At 43.0% G+C, this 21,430-nt stretch overlaps 1 protein-coding gene across 1 annotated transcript in view; it reads right to left on the reverse strand.

The window, feature by feature from the left end:
* Window positions 1–21,430, reverse strand: part of FREM1 (FRAS1 related extracellular matrix 1) — a 290,889-nt gene that overhangs the window by 263,222 nt on the left and 6,237 nt on the right. Inside the window, exons 2-3 of the mRNA XM_064579475.1 lie at window positions 18,560–18,748; window positions 8,968–9,038 (exon numbers count right to left, since the gene is read on the reverse strand). The gene's annotated coding sequence lies outside the window, so the exon portion shown is untranslated. The remainder of the gene's footprint in view (window positions 1–8,967; window positions 9,039–18,559; window positions 18,749–21,430) is intronic.

Consider the following 21,430-nt stretch of genomic DNA (forward strand, 5'->3'; position numbering starts at 1 on the left):
ATGCAAAAACTTGTATATGAATTTTATTACAGTTCTGTTCATAATAGCTCCAAGTTGGAATGTTCCAATAACCCAAATGTCCATGGATAAATGGATAACCAAAGGTGATAGATCTATATACCACTCAGCAATAAAAAGTAATTGATGGAGATACAAGCTGGATGAATCTCAGGATGCCTGGGTGGCTCAGTTGGTTAAGCATCTGCCTTCGGCTCAGGTCATGAGCCCAGGGTACTGGGATCAAGTCCTGCATCGGGTTCCTCGCTCAGTGGGGAGTCTGCTTCCCCCTCTCCCTCTCCCTCTGCCTGCCACTCCCCCTGCTTGTGTGCACGCTCTCTCTCTCTGGTGAAAAAAAAATTTTTTAAAAAGATGGATGAATTTCATAAGCATTATGATGAACAAAAGAAACTGGACTACATAGTGGAGGATTCCATTTCTATGAAATTCTAGAACAGGCAAAACTAATCCACTGTGACAAAGAAAATCCATGTTTGTCTGACATGGGGGCAGACTGACTGCAAAGGAGTCTGCAGAAGTTTTCGAGATGATGGAAATGTTATAAATCTGGATTGCAGTGGTAGTTACCCAGGTGCACAAAACTCACCAAGCTGTATATTTTACAATAAGTACATTATATGGAAATTATACCTTTTTTGAAGATTTATTAGAGGGAAAGAAGGACAGAGGGACAGAGACTCCCCGCTGAGCAGGGAGCCCAATGCGGGGCTCCATCCCAGGACCCCGGGATGATGACCTGAGCCAAAGGCAGATGCTTAACCGACTGAGCCACCCAGGCGACCTGGAAATTATGCCTTAATAAGGTTCATTAAAAAAAAAAAATCTCTTGACACCACTTTTCCTCCCGCTACTCGGCTCCTTGACAGTCACACTCTCAGAAGGGCCGTCTATCACTGCCACATTATTTCCTCTCCTCCCATTCTTAATAGCCCATTTCAAGTTAGGCTTATGAACAGACCACCAAAACTGTTATTAGACCTCAAATTTCCTAATCCTATTATCAATTTCATACCACCTCTCACTTCTTTCTTTTTTGGTTCTCTTCCTACCTCACTAGCTGTTACTCATTAGTCAACTTTACTGGTCTCTCCTCAGCTTTCCAGCATCTACTTGGAATTTCCCCAGGCTTGATAATCCTCTATTCTCTTTCTCCACTCATTTGCTAGGTGATCTCATTTAGCCCCTGACTTTAAATATTACATTAAACTGATGATTCCCAAGGCTGTCTCTATCCCTGACCTCTTCCTGAACTCCAGACTGACATACCAGCTGCCACTTGACCTTCTATTTGAATGTCTAAGAAGGGTCTCAAACTCAAAATGCCTGTAGTAGGGCTGAATGATGGGCCTGAGTAGATATCCAGGTCCTAATTCCTGGCACCAGTAAATCTTACCTTGTAGGTTAAGGATCTTGAGATGGGGAGATTATCCTGGATTATCCTACTTGGCCATAAATGTAATCACAAATGTCCTTATAAGAGAAAAGTAGAGGGAGACTTGACTATAGAAGAAGAAGGCAACGACATATTGACTAATGATGCCTAAAATAAGACACAAGGCTGCTGTTTTGAAGATGGTGGAAAGGGTCGCAAGCCAAAGGATGGGAGGAATGAAAATCTAGAAGCTGGTAAAGTCAAGGAAACAGATTTCCCCTTAGAGCCTCTCCAGGAGCACACATAGTCTTGCCAACTCCTGGATTCAGGCTCAGTAAAACAGATTTTGGACTTGTGACCCCCAGAACCATAAGAGAATAAGTTTCTGTTGTTTCAAGCCACGAAGTCAGTGGTAATGTATTCTAGCAGCCAGAAGACACTCATACAGTTGCTAAAGTGAACTCATCTTTCTCCTCCAAGTACCTACCCATGCCATTCTCATTCTCAGTAAATAGCTCAGACCAAAAAAATCTTGGATAAACATTCCATGAGAGCAGGGACCATGTTTCAAGCACTACTGTATCTCTAGGTATGAAATAATGCCAGACAACTAGCAGGTTTTCAAAAAGCATTCACTGAACAAATGATGGAATGAATACAGAACACAGAAGATCACTATCATACCATCCTTAATATCCTAAAGTTTCCTGCCTCCATGAAACAAGAAAGAAAAAAAAAATGTAACATTAAAAACCAGAGCACCTGGCTGGCTCAATCAGTGGAACGTGCGACTCTTAAGCTCAGGGTTAGGAATTCAAGCCCCACACTGGGTGTAGAGAGGACTTAAAAATAAAATCTTGGGGAACCTGGGTGGCTCAGTCGGTTGAGCATCCAACTCTTGATTTCGGCTCAGGCCATGATCTCAGGGTCGTGGGATCAAACCCCACGTTCCATGCTCCACACTGGGCATGGAACCTGCTTAAGATTCTCTCTCAGCCCTGCTCACTCTAAATACTTACATACATACATAAAATCTTTTCTTTTTTTAAGATTCTATGTATTTATTTGACAGAGATGGAACACAAGCAGGGGGAGTGGGAGAAAGAGAACAGGCCTCCCGCTGATCAGGGAGCCCAATGCGGGGCTCGATCCCAGGACCCCAGGATCATGACCTGAGCTGAAGGCAGACGCCCAATGACTGAGCCACCCACGTACCCCATACATAAAATCTTTAAAAAAAATCAAAAACCAAAATAAAGAGCTCTTTGAAATTGAAAAATATCTCCACTAAAATTTTTAAAAACTCAATACAAGGGTTGGAAAAGTACAATGAAAAAGCCAAGAATAATATAGAAGATAAGAAGATCAGGACTGACTCCTAATTCTAACTCAAAATTAGACTTGACACCCATGATCCAATTAACAGAAGATCCAGGCAGAGAGAACAGAAAAGAAGGGAGGAAATTGCTAAAGAAATAAAATTAAAGAATTTTCCAAAACTGAAGGACATGGGTCTTCCTAATGGAAAAAAACCCATCACTTTAAGTATCTTGCAATTTTGTCAATTATACCTCAATTAAGCTGGAGGGGGAAAAAAAAAGAAACTAGCTTATGAAAGACAGTAAACAAGGCCTTCAAAATCCCGGCAGATGTGAGCAGAATTCCATACCAGGCAACAAAATTAATCAAGGTGTGGTGTGCAATAAAGCCATTTTCAGACTGCCCAAGAATTCAAAAACATGCTTCTCCAGCAAGGCTGTGTTTCAGAAAATCAAGATACGGATGGGAAAGACAAGGAATCCAGAAAATAAGTTGTCCAAGCCCAGAGAGGTCCCTCAATGATTCCTGCACTACAGGCCCAGAGAGCCAGGTCTTCAGATTGGCTGAGGAGCCAGACGGAGACGGGGAAGATGGGGGTGCAGAAATGGAACCCACAGATTTTTTTTCAATTGTTTTACACGTTTCATAAAATTATTGAAGGATGCTTGACAAATCTATCAGAACATCTGGAAAACAAATTATCAATGCATACATAGCAAACAAAGCAAATGAAAAAAGGCAATTATTAACATCAAGATGAAAAAGTTAGACAAGAAAGGAAATGCAATGTTCAAACATTACTTGCCTCTGCAGTGAACAACTTACAGGGCCGTAATAATGTCAATGCTGAGCAAGGATTTAACCAAACCTGCGGGCACAACTAGAATTTGAGAAAGACAGGAGCAGAACAGGCAGTGAAGATGGGGGAGAGAGAAAGAGAGCCAAAGCCTCACCCACAATAAAGAAGAATGTCTAAAATTGGGAACAGACAGAGACTATCAGCATAAGCATATTCTTCTTTTTAAGATTTTATTTATTTATTTGCGAGCGAGCGAGCACGAGTGGCCAGGGAGGGGCAGAGGGAGAGGGAGAGGGAGAAGCAGACTCCCCGCTGAGCAGGGAGCCCGATGCAGGGCTCAGTCCCAGGACCCCAGGATCAAGACCTGAGCCAAAGGTAGATGCTTAACCTACTGAGCCACCCAAGAGCCCCAGCATAAGCATGTTAGTCAGAAATACTATAATACTAAAAGAAACAACTAGAAGTTTAATGCGATCACTTTCAGGGAGGGCTGGGACAGAGGGAGGGAGGAATGGGACAGGGACTTTTCCTTATAAGTTCTTAATCATATTTCATTATGTTTTTATATGTACAAGTACTACTTTGATACAAGACTTAATGATAAAGTCAAAACTAATAAAACTAAATAAAGGGCTCAGAGCCGGTATAGATATCAAGAAAGAGAATTTCCCCACAAATAGTAATAAGGGCTGTGACCCAAGAGAGGGACATCCCTCAGTCGCCGAGAGCCGAGTGGGACCAGCAGAATAAGAACAGCCAGACAAAAGGGAAGACAGGCAAGACAGAACAGAGACCACTTTCTAGACACACCTGGCTCGGATCTTTCACTGATCCTTTTGGGAGAAGGAAACTAGAAAGTACTAAAACCATATGTTGTTGTAGTTTTTTGCACATCTGCTTCCTCCCATGTAGAAACACGTCTTTGGTTCTCTTCCTCAACGTGGATGCAACCACACTCAACAAATGAGCTCCTAATCCTCAGCAAGTCCTGCGGTCAAGAGCCCTTCAGGCGTGTCACGGATAGACATCTGCACTGGCCAGAACCAAAGGACAAGTTCAAGGGAAGTTCCTCTGGCAGAATGCCAATATGAATTGACTCTGTCCTAACCATGCAAATACACACAAATACGTACACACACACACTGTGTTCTTGGGAGGGATTTTTTTTTTCTTAACTGTTGTCTTCTGGCCTTTTTACTCAGTAGTTGCACAGCTTTTTAATTGAACACCCACTTTCATCTTAAGTAGAACGATGAAGTGTAAATTGCGTTGCATGAGCTGAGCAAAGGTACAGAATGTTCTTGTCCATAGCATGACTTGGAACAACAGATTACGATAATGTCAAAACTGACCACAAAAGCAATTTAACCATACCAGAAAGCTGCTCTGATTTCAAAGGATATTGCTGTATTGGAGACTTCTTACAACGAAGGCTGCATCCTATTGCTGTACAGCAACGTCTTCATAAGCATATATTCATTGTTGAAATAGCCCACCAGGCTTGAAGGTCTGCTATATATAGTCTATAAAATAAAATGTGACTAAAAAAAACAGAGCTTTGTCTAAAAATGATGCAGTTTTTTTAAAAAAAAAATCAAATTATGTTCAAAGAGTTGCTTGTGTAACCCAAAGCAACGGGGATTAAAAAAAAAAAAAAATTTAAATGGCAAACCCAGCATATGGGCCCACACTAAGTCTCCAGCAAACCCTAGCTATAAAGAAAATAGGTGGTAAGCTGGTAGACACAGAAGGAGGCATTTCTAAATAGACTGGGGACTTGTAGGCACTTTTTAAGTCTAAAACCAAGGAGGCTTCTAAAATCCTTCCTTCCGTAGTTACAAAAAAAGACCATCTTGCAACAGTCATTATCAAAGGCCTGTTCACCATGATGAAGAGCCCCGGTGACTTTAAGATTGCTGTGGCCGTGAGAAGCCATTTCAGTCACTTCTCGCCCGTAGCCTGTGCAGAGCTGGGGGTGAGTGACTCCAGAGCAGCCCTAATGAAGCGTGTACCTCACATGCAGCTGCTCCCCGAGTACCCACATGTATGTGGGCACATGGACCGTATCTGGCTAAGGAGTGCCGAAGGAGGGAGTTCTCGTGTGGATGGTTACATGGGGGGGTTCAACTGCTTAGTGACAGGAGGGCATTGTGATTCATGCCACGGACCCTGACACTCAGTCTGGGCTCAACTCCCAACTCAGCCACCTACTTGAGGTCTCTGTGCTTCTGATCCCTCACCTATTAAACAAGAACGGTATCTCCTTCACAGGATTTTGTGAAAATTAAATGAGTACATATATATAGCACTTAGGACCGTGCCCTACACAGAATAAACACAACATAAGGATTGGCTATCACTTCTATTCTCAGTTTATACTTTTTTTTTTTTTAAAGATTTTATTTATTTATTTGAGAGAGAGAGAATGAGAGACAGAGAGTATGAGAGGGAGGAGGGTCAGAGGGAGAAGCAGACTCCCTGCCGAGGAGGTAGCCCGATGCGGGACTCGATCCTGGGACTCCAGGATCATGACCTGAGCCGAAGGCAGTCGCTTAACCAACTGAGCCACCCAGGCACCCATTCTCAGTTTATACTTTTGTTACCATGAAGTCTAAGCTAAAATATGGCAGATTAATGAAAGGGAACCGACTGTGGTGGAGACAACCAAACTTTGAGGCCAAGACAGTCCTGTCCACATTGGGGTGGCCAGGGAGGCGGCACCTCTGGGTTCAAATCCCACCTCCTCCATTTTTGCCACTGTGATAAGACAGAGATTAGTCCAGTTATGCCCAACCTGAAAAAGGGTTGTGAGGATTAAATGAAATTCCATCAGTGAAAGTAGCTGAAAGGGAAAGTAACCCAGCAGGTGCGCCCTGAGCAGTGTTTTACTTTCGATTCCCTTACAAAGTGGCAACCTACCAGACAGCAAGCCCTCCTGGGACTGAATTAGCACATGTGTCTTGTTTCCTACTGTTGTCACCAATGCAGTAATAAATAGCTGTGCTGAGTATGTGCTCAGTCAATGGCAGTTGAGTGAATGAACATATTAGCGTGTTATTGATAAGTGAGAGAATATATGTGCAAAGGGTCTATTTCTAGGAGGTTGTGCCATCCCTTACAAATTGATACTCAAACAAGAGATTTCACTGAATTGACCACCCCTAAACAACTGATACAGATGAAATTTAATTAATAAACGAGGTGCTGAGGTGGAGCCGGGTGGCTCAGTCGGTGAAGCGGCCAACTCTGGATTTCGGCTCTGATCATGATCTCGGGGTCCTGGGCTCAAGCCCCACAAAGGGCTCTGCACTCAGTGGGGAGTCAGCTGGAGGATTCTCTCTCTCCCTCTGCCCCACCCCCCGACTTGTGGGCATGCGCTCACTCTCGCTCTGTAAAATAAATAAATCTTAAAAAAGTATAAGAGGTGTTGAGAGTAACTACAATAACTAAAATAGTTTTGGGATATGGGGAAATTATGAAAAGATTGGGATTAACCTAAATGCTGTATGATAATTGATATTTAGGCAAAACACTCTCATGAAACGTGACAAGCCTTTATAAAGAATGAAACAATTAAAAACAGGGAGATAGTACAGGGATATTTTATGTATATTTTTAGGTAAATTAGAAAATGTTTCCAGTCCTAAAGATGTCTGACCTCAGATGAGGAAGTCCAACAGAAATTAAAAATCCACACACTAGTGGTATAGAGAACACCAAAGTTACTCCTTTTTCAGGTCAGACACCAACACTCTAAAGTCTTCTATACAAAAATTGCAAATGAGACAATGTTCGAAACCTGTCTTCTTAGGGTGATACAAAGCTCATGAGGTAAATACCACCTGAACAGCACAAGAATACAAAAGGTGCACGCAGAATTAAGAACTAAGGATCCATGGGATGACCTCAGAACAGAGCTTATCCCATCATAACAGGTTCTGAAATAAAACCCAAAGAGAAGTTTTCAAATGTTTTAAGACACTGATTCATCATTAAAATAAATACATCGCCCTTCTACACGAGTTTCTCTGAAGAGCACAATGTATATTTAGAAGTACACATTTCAATTTGCTTGCTAAATTTCGATCTCAATTCCTTATACTGTGCTTGTTTTGTACACATATATGAGGATAGTTTGAGGGTAAAGTGAGCTTAGGGGTTGGATGATCTGAGGAAAACCTCAGGAGAAGTAAAATTTACAGTGGTGAACCAAAGTTCTGGAGGGATACTACAAGAAAAGGGTGTGCATCTATTTTCCAAGTAAGATGCCTTAGTAAGTAACAATAAATTGTCAAGGTACGAACTCAGAGAGTGATCTTAAGGGCAATGCCCAGGTCAAGGTTTCCAGAAGAGTCCAGGTATCAAACGTGCCAATGTTAGGTACCAAACTACTCCATTTCATAAAGCAACCAATTCTCAAATATTCTTGCTAGAGAGAACGAATCTAAATAATATGCCCAGTTTTTGATGTTTTTTCCTTCAATTAGCAGTCTACCGTTGTGTTTTTAAAAACATTCTCCCCTTCTGTTTTTAACAATAAAGATCCCTACACAAAATTTTAATACTGTCATCATCCTGTGAAAAGAAAAATTCCATACCAAAATTGAAAAAAGAATCAGGATTTCTCCCTCATTCTCTGAAAAAATAATACATAAATAATAATAATAATAATAATAAAGAAGAGCTTTGTTTTGGTATCTTCTGATCTTCTAAGCACATGAGTGCTGGAAAATGGAATCACTTAAATAACAACTCGGATTGTGACCCCTCACAAAACAGAGTAATAGTGGGAACATTTTTGTGACTCCAAGGAAGCAAATGTTTCTAATTAGTGAACAAGATCAGCGGAGGTAGCTGCTCCCGGCATCTGCGCCTCCCATTAGGGACACTATCCTGCAGAGCAAAACAGCAGAACTGCCTGAATTCTGTTTGTGAAGGTTGCCACCTGCCGAAGAACACGCAGTACTGCAGCCAGCTTCCAGGGCGGAGCGCGTGGAGAGTGATGGGGGAGGAAGGAAAAAGCAGATAATCCTGCGATCTGGCGACACTTCCGTGCCCAAAAAAGGCAAGCAGGGGGTGGGGCACGGGTTCAGCAGATACAGCTCTGGGAACAGGAGGGTCAGGCTGGAAGGCTTTGTGTGGAGAAGGTACTTGCTGGGCCTCACGGGGTCACTAGGGTTTAGCAAAGGAGGAAAGCATGGGAAGCAGAAGTAGGTTGGAGGCGGACAGAGAGGTGAGGAAGCCATGATGAGGACTGAGCCCAGTGAGCGGATGAGAGCCACCCGAGAAGAGTGTTTACACCGGGCACTTGCAGGAAGTGACATGAAATGCTGAAGGCCTCGGGTTAGTGCGTTAGGCCTCCTCCCCAAAGCAAAGAAGAAACCCCTGAAGGTTCATCAAGGCCTCGGCAAATGAGCCTCAGTTAAGAGCAGCGGGATAATCATTTCACAGTACCTACGTGTATCGAGTCCTCCTGTTGTACAACTTAAATTCACACAATCCACATTTGCCGGTTACGCCTCAGTAAATCTGGGAAAAAATGTAGAATAACAAAAACATGTAAAGAACCAGTGGATTATGGAAACAGAGCTCAGTGAGAAATTACCGTACAGATGGTAAACCTCTTGACTCTTTGGAAATGGTCTCAAAGGAAATTACTTGGATTAAAGATTGACATAGTGATCTGACAGGTAGAACAGTGATCCTAATACCATCCTGGGCCACCCAGCGCTAGAAGCTACAGCACCTGTGGCTGCCCCCTCGATCCGTCAATATGGGAGCCCCAACCCTGCCTCCAAGGCACTGAAGCCCGGATTCTGCCCGTTCACGCACCTCTTTCTCCGCTCCCATAAAAGCAATGTTCCCACTTCTACTTCATTCACCTGTTCTAAATATATTAACAGAGACCCAACCATATTCCTGGCACAGGAACAAAGGTGAAGGCAGATATGGCCCCTTCCCTCGTGGTACTTACCATCTAGTGAAGCATGGAGAGAGTAATTAACTACACAAATGCTAGTATAAAAGTTACGAGTACTCTAAATTCAAGGCTGTGAGAGCCTAACTAGGGGCAACTGGACGAGTCCGAGGGCGGAGGAAGGTACGTTTAAGGGGATTCTTACTAAGGAAACAATATTTGGCCAATACGCATTGGTTATGGCTGCCAGGGGTGTCTTCAGGAGCACCTGCTGCCACAAAGGGGCAGGCAGGAACACGGGGTTTGGAGGCCTCAGGCCTGCTTCCGCCTTTTAACAGCTCTCTTTCTCTGGACAAGTCACTTGAATTCTTAGTCTCAGTTTCCTCATGTACAAAATGGGGAAAGTAGCGGGAATCAAATGATAAAATACACGGAATGTGCTCAGTGCAATGACTAGAACATAGTATGCCTACAGTACATGTAAGCTGATATTTTGGTATTATTAACCCTCTCTGCTTTCATGCGCAAGTGTGGACAGTGAGGAAGAGGAAAAGGGAAGATTTGCATTTAAAGACCACAATGGCTATATGCTATTTATATGTGATAGGTTATTGAACTTTTGGATTCCAGATAGAACATAGAATCCATTATGACACAGAAGCAAAAACTAATACGATTAGAACTCTTAGGGCGCCTGGGTGGCTCAGTTGGTTGAGTGACTGCCTTCGGCTCAGGTCACGATCCTGGAGTCCCGGGATCGAGTCCCGCGGGGGGTTCCCTGCTCCATGGGGAGTCTGCATCTCCTTCTGACCCTCCTCCCTCTCATGCCCTCTCTCATTCTTTTTCAAATAAATAAATAAAATCTTAAAAAAAAAAAAAAAAACTCGGGCACCTGGGTGGCTCAGTTAGTTAAGCGACTGCCTTCGGCTCAGGTCATGATCCTGGAGTCCCAGGATCGAGTCCCGCATCGGACTCCCTGCTCAGCAGGGAGTCTGCTTCTCCCTCTGATCCTCCCCCCTTTCATGCTCTGTCTCATTCCCTCTCTCAAATAAATAAAATCTTAAAAAAAAAAAAACTCTCTTAGCCACCTAGCTGGAAATTGAACTGTTATGTTTAACATTGTGTACATGAGAATATGTGTTCCAATCCAAAATAAATTAGGCAAAAAATCCCTTTGAATACAATGCATTTGTATATTGGTGACTGTCATTCTTTCACACATAGAAGAGTTCTATAGGTGAGAGCAATGTTTTACATACAATGGAAAGCTCCTGAAACATGGGGCAATGCCTTTCCATGGCTGTTGGCTATTTCACCTGGAAAGGACCATAGTGATACCATGTCCACTGGGAAATTGTCATGGAAGTCACAGGACTTACCCAGGGACAGGGAAATGCACCTGGGGCTGAAGTCCCTTAATCAGTTTCCTTTCCTATATCTCTTTAAAAGAGCTGCCCCTAACTAAAGAGGATGTTTTCTCTCTTCTAAGCCTTTTATTATGTTCACAGGACCAGTATATGTCAGGAAGAAACAAAAACAAGCAATTTGGAGAGTTTGATGACTCAGTCCATTTGAATAATTGGGTGATGCAGGTAGATATCTGGCTTAATTTCTTTGAGTAAACTTATGTGAATATTCTGCCTAAAATGAAGTCTGGGATATTAAAATATTTTAACTCTGTTCAGAATGATTTACAAACATGTGAGAAAAACCTATGCACATAAAAGATGGGAGGAAAATGTATTAAAATGTATAAAAACTGGTTGGTTTTGGGTGCCTGGGTGGCTCAGTTGGTTAAGCGACTGCCTTCGGCTCAGGTCATGATCCTGGAGTCCCGGGATTGAGTCCCGCATTGGGCTCCCTGCTCGGCAGGGAGTCTGCTTCTCCCTCTGACCCTCCCCCCTCTCATGCTCTATCTCATTCTCTCTCTCAAATAAATAAATAAAATCTTAAAAAAAAAAGAACTGGTTGGTTTCCTGTGAAGGTGACACAAAGAAATGGAAAGACATTCCCTGCTCATGAATTGCAAAAACAAATATTGTTAAAATGTCTATACTACCCAAAGCAATCTACACACTGAAAGCAATCCCCATCTTAAAATACCAACAGCATTTTCCACAGAACTAGAAAAATCCTAAAATTTGTATGAAATCCAAATAGCCACAGCAATTTTGAAAAAGGAAACCAAAGCTGGAGGCATCACAATTCCAGACTTCAAGCTATATTACAAAGCTATAGTAATGAAAACAGTATGGTACTGACACAAAAATAGACACATAGATCAATGGAACAAAACAGAAAACTCAGAAATAAACCCACAATTATATGGCCAATTAATCTTCGACAAAGGAGGAATGAATATACAATGGAAAAGGACAGTCTCTCACAAATGGCGTGGGGAAAACTGGACAACTACGGACAAAAGAATGAAACTGGACCACTTTCTTATACCATATATAAATTCAAAATGTATTAAAGACCTAAATGTGAGACCTGAAACCATAAGTAGCCTAGAAGATGAAGCTGTAACTTTCTCTAACAGCTGTAGCAACTTTTTTCTAGATGTGTCTCCTGAGGCAAGGGAACTAAAAGCAAAAATAAACTATTGGGGCTACCTCAAAATAAAAAGCTCCTGCACAGCAAAGGAAACAATCAACAAAACTAAAAGACAACCTACTGAAGGGGAAAAGATATTTGCAAATGACACATCCAACAGAGCATCCAAAATATATAAAGAACTGATACAATTCAACACCCCCCAAAAAAGAAATAATCCAATTAAAAAATGGGCAGAAGACATGAATAGACATTTCTCCAAAGAAGACATCCAGATGGCCAACAGACACATGAAAAGATGCTCAACATCCCTCATCATGAGAGAAATGCAAAGCAAACCTACAATGCAGACCCCACCCGTCCCTCGGTCCTGGAGCTGCCTCTAGCTGTCTCTTCTGCAGGTGGGCTCCACAGCCTAACGTCCTGACCCCAACACCCACCCGTGATTGCCGGCAGAGGCCTGGGAGGGGTCACCACCAGGGTTCCCACCAAACCACAGACAGTATGGCAGCCATCCATCCCTTCCAGCAGCTGGCTCGTGGCCACCCACGACTATTACCAGCGCCACCTGGGCTCCACTTCGAGTAATAGGAAGTGCAGAGTATCCTGGAGAAGCTACAGCTCACCACCCCAGGCTCCCCATGGCCCACCTGGGTTACTGGTGGGCAAGCTGCTTCTTTGGGAAGTCCACACTCCCATTCATGGCTACAGTGTTGGAGTCCCCAGAACATGCGGAGTCTCTCAGGCCTCCAGCCGCACGATCACCATGAGAAAGCAGTCTGATAGCCAGCCTGGCAAAGCCAACACTGGGCCCCAGTCCTGAATGGCCACCACCAGGCTTCACGAGGCGCTAGACTCATCAGAGCCTCCCCCATACCGAGCTCCCTGCTTCCCTCCTGTAGACTCGGTAGGCTACAGCAAGCAGAAAAGCAGTAACTTTCTCTGACAGCTGAGCAACTTTTTGCTACAGTTGGGCTATAATTGTAAGCAACAGTTGGTAAGTAACAACAAGCAGAAACAGTTGGGCTCTTTTATAGCAAAACAGCAAAACACCAAAAAGGATGTTAAGAGAACCCCACTCTGTACTATTCAAGCCACATGCAAGCTTTCATGACACCCCTGGAACTGTGCACCTTGGAGTTACAGACTCCAAGTTATAAACCTGGAAAACAAACTCCAAGCAGCCAGTCAAAACAAAAACAAAAACAAACCAAACAAAACCTACATGCACTATCTTCTCACACCTGTCAGAATGGCTAAAATCAAAAACACAAGAAACGTGTTGGTGAGGATGGAGAGAAAAAGGAACGCTTGTGCACTGTTGGTAGGCATGCAAACTGGTGCAGCCACTCTGGAAAACAGTATGGAGGTTCCTCAAAAAGTTAAAAATAAAACTACCTCGTGATCCAGCAATTGCACTACTAGGTATTAATCCAAAGAATACAAAAACACTAATTCAAAGGGATACAGGCATCCCACTGTTTATAGCAGCATTATTTACAATAGCCAAGATATGGAAGCAGCCCAAGGGCCCATCAACTGATGAATGAACAAAGTGGCATAAATATATATAATATATACATAATGGAATATTACTCAGCCATAAAAAAGAATGAAATCTTGCCATTTGCAACAATGTAGATGGAGCTAGAGAGTATAATGCTAAGCAAAATAAGTAAATTAGAGAAAGAAAAATACTTCCATATGATTTCACTCATATGTAGAATTTAAGAAACAAAAGAGCATAGGGGAAAAAAGAGAGAGGGGCAAACCAAGAAACAGACTCAACTCTAGAGAACAGCTGATGGTTACCAGAGGGGAAGTGGGTGAGGGGATGGGTTAAACAGGTGATGGGGATTAAGGAGGGCACAGGTAATGAGCACAGGATGATGTACAGAATTGCTAAATCGCTATATTGTACACCTGAAACTAATACTGTAAACTATTCTGGAATTAAAATAAAAACTTTAAAAATACGTTTTCTCTATTTTTCATATTTCCTCCAAGGGGTGTACAAGTTTGACATAAAAAGGAAAACCTTTTACTACATGGGACCAAAAACAATAAATTAAAAACACAGATAACAGATTGAAAACATGAAACTTCTTGTAACTGGGGAAAAGGATATTCACTTTCCACAACTCTCAATAATTTCTCCTTATACTCAGGTACCATGGAAATGCTAGAAGAACTGGGGTACATATTTTTATTTTTTAATCATATCATCTGGAAGCAGTCCAATTCACTAAAAATCAATTCCCAGAAAACTATTTCAGTGAATTACCAAATTAGAGCAAACTGGTTTTGGGGGGGTGGGGGCGGGGAAGGACCTAAAGCTGCATTGCCCAGTTGTTTGCTAAAATAGACCTAATTCACGTTGGAAATAGTAGTACTGGCAATGAGTGGATAGTCCCCACTTCTCCTGCATTTAACTGCTTATTATTTACCTGGAAAGAGTTCAGTGATTTCTAAGGCCATTTCAGTAAAGTGTTAAACTCACGGGGGCTCCTAAGAAAGCAGCTCTTTTTCTTACTTTGATGCTGGAACAATACAAAGCACTGGATGCTCAGATCAGGCTCGCCAGATTCAGAGATGTTACCCTGTCTCAGGCGACATAAGCAGCAAGGAGACGTCCAGGACCTCTAATCCAGCTTCCCAAGTCCTTTCTTGTGTTGTTTGCCAATATCTAACATATGCAATCATCGCTTTCTCACACACACACACACACACACACACACACACACACACACACACACATGGCTATCTCTGCCATTAAGTAGCTTTTGTATTCCTATAGTTACGTAGCCGTGGTTCTCAAACTGGCCCTAGCACACGGAAGGCAGGGAGAGACTGAGGAAAGAGGCAGAGCCCCCGGGATTGATGGGTGGCGGGTTTAAAAAGCTCGGGAACTTAACTTACGAGGCTTGTCTCCGGCGGCCGCAAGACGAGTAAACCTCCGCATCCCACTGCCGGTCTTTACAGTTTGTATACAGAGGTCTTACCTGGGCTCAGTCACGTATTCAGGCCAGGTGATCTCAACAACACCTTGCTCTCTCTCGAGGCTGTGTCCTTAAAACGGCTCCGGCTGCGGGAATGGTGGGTGGACCCTGCACTGCGAGGACAGGGGAAGGGGTACCGAGCCTCCGATTGCCAGGGGCCCACAGTCGTGTCATCTGGATGACCTCCCCCGACAATCGATAATCGCTTCTGTGACTTTTTCCAGGAAGCCAGACCCCATAAATCCATAGATCCTTGGTCTGTTGATCATGATCAATTCTAGACAGACCAGGTACTTTCTGCTATGCTAAGAATATTCCACAGTTAAGGACTCTCCCATCAGAGAAAGCCATTAGAAGTCTGTCATTACTATGTTTATAAAGAGATTTGACCAAGTCATCTCTCTGGCCAGGGAGTCTCTCAGTAAAAAGAGAACCGGTTGCATGCCTTGTGCCACCTTCCCAGCCGTCAAGAGAAAAATAATTTGTGTTTATTTGCTTCTTTTCTTAAAAGCTTTTCTTTCTCATTTCAAAAAAAAATGTTTGAGGCAAAAAATACAGATAAGCAAAATAATTTAAAAATATTTGAAGTACTTAAATCAACATAATCCCTCATCCCTCTGGGTAACCATCAATAGATTGTTAGATGCTTTTTCCGCCTTTTCTAATAAATGCAGAGTATTAATGAAATGACATCAGGCTAATGGTCCTTGAGACACATATAAATTATAAACAAGACATAGGATGGGGGTAGATTTCTAGAAGAGAAGTGTGAGGAGCTCTGCTAACCTCCCCAGCAAAACAACCACACTGGTCAAGAATTTTTTTTTTTTTTTAACTTTAAATCTCTAGAAATTCTCCTAAGGGTATAGAGCACTTAGAGAGCCCTTAGAGAAATATTTACTCAAGAAAATCTACTAAAGGGCGCCTGGGTGGCTCAATCGGTTAAGCGACTGCCTTCAGCTCAGGTCATGATCCTGGAGTCCCGGGATCGAGTCCCACATCGGGCTCCCTGCTCAGCGGAGAGTCTGCTTCTCCCTCTGACCCTTCTCTCTCTCATACTTTCTCGCTCTCTCATTCTCTCTATCAAATAAATAAAAGGAAAGGAAATCTACTAAATTTCAGTACAAAACACAAGAGTTGGTGGCATTGCCCCTCATCCAGCTCAGCATGTTGGAGGTGCTAACCCAGCTGGGGCAGCCCAGAACAGGGGGTTTGCACTCCCCCCAGCTCTAAGTCTGGGGCCACAGGATCTCTCTGGGAGGACCAGGCCACCAGCATTTCTCATCCCCCCACCAGGTTCATGTAGCAGAAGTTCTATCCCAGGCAAGAATAGCTGAGAGGTCCAGGGGTACCTTCTAACACCCTCGAATCATGGGACAGCAGCTCTGTCCCAGGCACACAGGCTAACAATCCTGGGACCCAAATCCCCTTGATCCCCTTGATCCTCTCACTCATAGGCAGATTCCGTGTCAGGAGAAGCAAGTTGAGAAGACCACAAGTTACCCCACCATGCAGCATTCTGCTCAGGAAGCAGGAGTGTCATTCTGAGAGAAGGGGACCGTGTCCCTGCCCCAAGCTCTATGGCGGTTGACCATAGATTTTGCCCAGTAAGAGAGACAAGCCGTAAGAACAGAAAGCTTTGAATCTCTCCTCAAAGGAATGATTTTATTAGGAACAGGGTATGGGGAAGTTTAAGTCTAAGGGCACGATTGAAACAGTGGAGATTTTAATGGTAAGCAATTAAGAGAAGGCTGGTAACCTCATAAGACTAACAAGCTGAACTGTATGGATGCCTGGGTGGCTCACTCAGTTAAGCATCTGCCGTCAGATCAGGTCATGATCGCAGGGTCCTAGGATCGAGTCCCGCATCGAGCTCCCTGCTCAGTGGGGAACCTGCTTCTCCCTCTGCCTGCCATTCCCCCTGCTTGTGCTCTCTCTCTCTCTGACAAATAAAATCTTAAAAAAATAATAATAATAAGCTAAACTATAGACCAATGGAAGTAAAACAGAGAGAACTAAGACAAAAGACAGCTAAAACAACCCTCCTGGGATCAGAGCAAATCTCAAAGACTGACCTCAAAGACTCACTCCTGAAAAAAGGACCCAAATTTAATTGGACAAGATTGTAGAACAATTTAGGTCCCAGGGCATTGTTCAAAACAGTAGCGCAACCAGCTAGAAATTAGTGAAGACTAATGCCTGGGTGTGATACCAACAGAGAGGGACAGCCTAATAGAGAGATGAGGGAAAGAGGCAGCCAAAGCCAGCCCTGCTAAAGTTACTGTCATCCCACGGTGACTGTGGGCATGCCCAAGGCTGTACCCTCTCAGGTGCAACATCAGAGGCTTTACCCTAGAGCAGGGAAACCTCCAGCCACGTCACTGAACAAATAAAAAAAGAAATGACACATGAAAGTAACTTAAATCCAAAGGGATAAAGGAAAAAGAACCAGAAAGTACATAAAGAGAGTTAACATAACAAGTACTACAGTAGGGTTAAAAGCCCTGCTCTATGAAAGTGGCCCTTCCGTTAACATTCTAGCTCAATCTTCGGGAGACGTGATCAAGGTGAGGAGTCTGACTCCATGCGGCGAATACCACACTGGGAGGGAGGTGCCTCTTCTGTCCTTTTGCACTGAGTGAATGAGGGTTGGACAGTCACCCTCAGTCTGGCTCACTGTCTGAAACTGATCACCTAAACCCCTGATTCCTCAACAGGTGGAATGTGAATTATGACACTAAGTGTCCATCCATCCGGGCATCTGTAACAAAGATCCCATGTTATAAGCCCACTGAGGGGCTTGTAAATGATAGAAACTTATTTCTCACAGTTCTGGAGGCTGGAAAGTCCAAGATCAAGGTACTGGCAGAGTCTGATGAGGGCTCGCTTCCTCAACTACTTTGCTGTAACCTCACGTGGGGGAGGAACAAGGGTGCTTTGCCAGTCTTCTTCAACAAGGGAACTAATTCCAGGCATGAGGGCTCTGCCTTCGTAACCTAATCACCTTCCCCCAAGGCATCATCCCCTAATCCTAATCCTATCATTTTAGGGGCAGGGATTTCAACAAATGAACTGCGGGGGGGGGGGGGGGGGGCGGGCGGGGAGATTTGGTGTATAGCACTAAACAATATTGCTTAATGATTAAGACGACGCTTGGCTGGTAAATTTCATCTGGATTTGGGGAGACTGCAAATGAACTTTTTTTTTTTGAAGATTTTTCAAAATGTATTCATTTGAGAGAGAAAGAGTCCGCCAGCAAGAGCAGGAACGGGGGGGAGGGTCAAAGGGAGAGGGAGCCCGAGGCGGGGCTCATCCCAGCACCCTGGGATCACGACCCAAGTCAAAGGCAGACACCCAACCCACCCAACCAACCGAGACACCCAGGCACCCCTGTAAATGATCTTTAAATCAGACAAGGGAGGTGCGGGTTCCCCTGAGTGCGGTGATTCTTATAACTGGAATGTCCCTTAGAGACCCTAGAAGCCCACCGAATTGTTATTTAAAAAAAAAAAAAAAAAAAAAAAATTTAGCAGCTGTGAGATTCGAGGCTTCCCTGCAAACGGCAGCGCGGGCCTTGCCTGCTGTGTCTCTCCTGTCCCGGCCCAGAGCTGAAATTCTGCAAGGTCTCGCTCTGCAGAGGAACACCCGATGATGCTCTGCGCATGCGCTGTGGCTCGGTCCTGACACCGCCGCCGCAGCCTGGGCCAAGTGCATCCCGATCGTCTTCACTTTCAATATTTGACTCTAACAAGAGCCCTGGATGGACACTGCAGACACACAAACAAGTGCTTTTCTATTATTTTACGAAAAGCAAATCATACCACCAAGGCTTGCGTTGGCCCATTTTTACAACCCTTAAAATATGATGGCCATCTTTCTGATATTAAATATTCTATATTATATGCAATAACTGCATAATATCCATTGAATACACCATAATTTACTAAGCCTGGTGTTGGGCATAAAGGTTTTTCTCAGTTTTTCTGCTATTTTGAACCACACCTTAAGAAACAAGTATGATACTAAATTGATATATACACGACTCTTCTAAGGATATAATCCTAAAAATGAGAAAGTCACTTGTATGCTGCCTGAATTCAGGCTGGTCCTGAAATTTCTCCAAAATCCTTCTATGACTATCTCTTTGAAATGAATGCTTTTATTCAGTTCTTCAGTTCACTAGGTAAAAGCCTTATCCATACCTATTTTTCAATTATCCGGTACTATATTTGCAAGATTAACTAAGTAGTAAATACTATTTTCCAGAAATTTTCCATAGAATAAATCCACTTGATCCAGGCAAATATACTGCTTATAGCTTTATAAATCTAACAGTCATAGCTTTTAAGTTAGAGTTAAGGAATAAAATTAAGTTTATAGCCTATACATTTTTTTTCTTGCCAGTTAAATTGAAACAAGGAGAAGTTTCTTTGGTTCCTGGAGCATGTTTATAAACCTCTTCTAAAATTGGAAGTAATTTATGACTGAATGTTCTGTACAATACAGCTGTGTATCCATCTGGCCCTGGTGCTTTATTACCTGATATGTCTTACAGGGCACTTTTAAAAAATTTCTTTTCATCCACAGGGCTTATTTAATTTCCCTTTGCGTCTGGCCTCAATAATTCCAAAACTCTATTTCATCCTCATGGCAAACACACAAAATAAATCCCATAATCCTGCATGCTATCTTCCAGCAGTCATATTTATGAGGTCCATAAATCAAGGAGAAGCTTTGAAAGGGATTTTTCTTATATTTAGAATTTGTTCAATCCCATGCATGAGCTAAACTTCAACTGATATTGAAGTTGGCTTTTGTCCCAAGTGGCAATATGCCTTTTTAGAATCACAGATCTATCTACAAAGAAACTGCCAACATCTTAACAAATGTTTCTTCTCAAAGAAGAGACCGTTTCTAAGAAGGTTACTCACCATATTTCGAGGGGCAACACAAGCAGGTCAATTAATTCAATAAGCATTTACTGGGCTTTCTCTGACTTTTGACCCAATAGGAGTAAGAAAACAGTGACCGCCGTTGGTTCCAACAAGACTGACATCTCCTGGAAAGACCAGGAATCCTGAGCCCTAGCAGCCAGGTGTAGGCTGTGGTTAATTATCAGAGTGGACCAGTGAGCGAGGCTCAGTACAGAGACCCTAGACACAGTCTTTGAGGGCCCTCACTCCCACACTCCTCTGTTTCTAGACTTGAGGGCACAACCATGAGAGAGGCAAGAAGATGAAGTTATTTTTAATGCCTTGTATAAGTTCAAACGAGGGGGACCCATCTCCACTGTGAATGCAAAAAGGCAGTATACTTGTGAAATGGCAAATCGTGGATCGTGAACTCAGGCAAAACCTGAGCAAATGGGGCTGAATACCTTGGAGAGGTGTTGAGCCCAAGAGACAGAGTGAGGGAAAGGCTGCGATCTACTTGGGTTCCTCCACTGGCCCATTCCCAACAATAAAATCAAACTTCCACTTGGTCTCAATGCCAATAGGAACTACAGCAAATGAGGTGACCATCGTGATCCCCTCCAAAAGCAGGTGTGTTGCCTGAGTTGAGGGAAGATGGAGTTGGATGTGTGAAGGGGTGCTTCCTACTGGTCTAGGGCATAATGTTACACATTCTAAAGAGAACCTGGACCACAAGATTGAAAGCCACCTATGTGAGTTTTGTTCTTAATGTTCCTAAGCAACAAGGAAAAGATATTTAAAATTATAAATTATCCTTAACATTCTCTTCAACTCAAAGCATCTTAACTACATGGCTAATCATGGCTACCATTATTTGCTTAAAGCTTACACTCCTCTAGGCACAAGGGTGAGCGGATCATGAGTAACACCTCGCGGATCATGAGTAACACCTCATTTACTAAGTATTAAAAACAGCAGAGTATAAGAGTTAAGTAGTATAAAACTATAAGATTCTCCCTGGATTTCCTTTAGAGCAAGAAGTAGGTCTTATTTATCTTTGCATGGGTGAGACAGTACTGGGCATACAGTGAGCACTCAATAAATCTTGAACTAAATGATCTCAAGCTATAATGAATTCAAGCAGTGAAAATTCCTCCAGAGAGAAGAAAAAGCCTTACAATTTTGGCAGGCATTCAGTATTTATTTTTAGTAATGTAAATGACATCATAGAAAAATTATATCCCCTAGAGTGTATTATTCTATTTGCTTTAAATATGCCATCTCAGAATAAAAAATCAAAGCCTGAGCCTATTCTAGGAGCAGCATTCAATTTTACTTCCTTGCTAAGAGAGGATTTGTCCAACTTATCCACAGCGGGAACAGTTCCCGAAGTAGCTTCCGCAGAGTGCCAGTCCTAAGGGTCACTCGTGGGTGGTGTGCACCATCAGCGAGGCCATCGAATGGGTTCTGTGTCAAGTGAGAGTGCACTGAGTAGTTCAACTAGTGTTTTTGCTGGAAGACATACTGGAATCTTTG

The sequence above is a fragment of the Mirounga angustirostris genome, unplaced genomic scaffold, assembly GCF_029215605.1.
Source record: "Mirounga angustirostris isolate CCGP_5_RB_7025 unplaced genomic scaffold, mMirAng1.0.hap1 SCAF_15, whole genome shotgun sequence".
Taxonomy (NCBI): Eukaryota; Metazoa; Chordata; class Mammalia; order Carnivora; family Phocidae; genus Mirounga; species Mirounga angustirostris.